The sequence below is a fragment of the Hoplias malabaricus genome, chromosome 4 (genome assembly GCF_029633855.1).
Source record: "Hoplias malabaricus isolate fHopMal1 chromosome 4, fHopMal1.hap1, whole genome shotgun sequence".
NCBI lineage: Eukaryota > Metazoa > Chordata > Actinopteri > Characiformes > Erythrinidae > Hoplias > Hoplias malabaricus.
Window position 1 is genome coordinate 45,909,522 of NC_089803.1, and position 1,121 is coordinate 45,910,642.

Here is a 1,121-nt window from a genome sequence, read left to right on the forward strand (position 1 = left end):
CCACGAGGCGTGGACAGGTGCAAAGCCGGTCTTAGTGGGATCTTTCAGATTTCCCCCTTGCTGGGGACTTGGAAGCGAACCACCGGGCCTCGCTGGAAACAGCGAGGTTAAGAGCGCACGCTAGCCATCTACACCCCCGGGTGTCTCCTAACACGTAAAAGGGAAGGTCGGGCACCACCGAGGCGATCCATCTGGATGCCAAGCCGGGTTTAATGACCCCCAGCCCAGGGTCACCCGACCATAAAATTCCCTTTGTTCATGAATCCCTTCCATCTCATCCAAGGGACGTGAACCTAACTTAAACCCTTAAATTCTGTTGTTCAAAAGGCTTTAACCCAAAGTCCCGTCCGTAAGGGCGGGCAAAATGATACAACTCTTAGCGGTGGATCACTTGGCAAGTGCATAGATGAAGAACACGGTAAACTGCGTTAAATAATGTGAAATGCGGAACACAGATCATCGATATTTCGAACGCACATTGCGGCCGCAGGGGTCCATCCCGCGGCCACGCCTGTCTGCGGGTCGCTTTACCCATCGATCGGTCTTCCCAGACCGCGGCTGGAAGTTCGCAGGGCCTCCACCTCGGACGGCCCTTCGTCTTTCTAAACGCAGACTCGGTTCTTAAACCACCGTGTGGCGAGAGCTCAGGACGTAGGGAGAGCCATTAGGTCCGGGTCCCATCCGTCATCGTCTCTCCCCGCTGGGCTTCCCGCCGTCGGAGGGTGGGCACCGTAATACGGCGAGCGGCTGGGGGGTTCGCGCCCAGCGCCCCGCAAAACAGCCTCGTAGTGCGACCTCAGATCAGACGAGACAACCCGCTGAACTTAAGCATATCAGTAAGCGGAGGAAAAGAAACTAACAAGGATTCCCTTAGTAGCAGCGAGCGAAGAGGGAAGAGCCCAGCGCTGAATCCCTCTTTCCCCTGACCGGGGTGGGCCGGGAAATGTAGCGTACGGAAGTCCGTTTAGTCTCGGTGCGGACGTGGGACCAAGTTTTGCAAGGAAGTGTCTTCCATAGATGGTGAAGGCCCGGTATAGTCCCGCATCCCGCCGAGTAGATCGGGCTTCCCGGAGTCGGGTTGCTTGTGAATGCAGCTCAAAGTGGGTGGTAAACTCCATCTA

The 1,121-nt window shown here is 56.5% G+C and overlaps 1 non-coding gene across 1 annotated transcript; it reads left to right on the forward strand.

The window, feature by feature from the left end:
- The first annotated feature begins 371 nt into the window (after positions 1-371).
- LOC136695756 (5.8S ribosomal RNA) lies at positions 372-525 on the forward strand. Its single transcript, XR_010802355.1, has one exon. It is a non-coding gene; the product is annotated as a 5.8S ribosomal RNA (ribosomal RNA).
- The last annotated feature ends 596 nt before the right edge of the window (positions 526-1,121 follow it).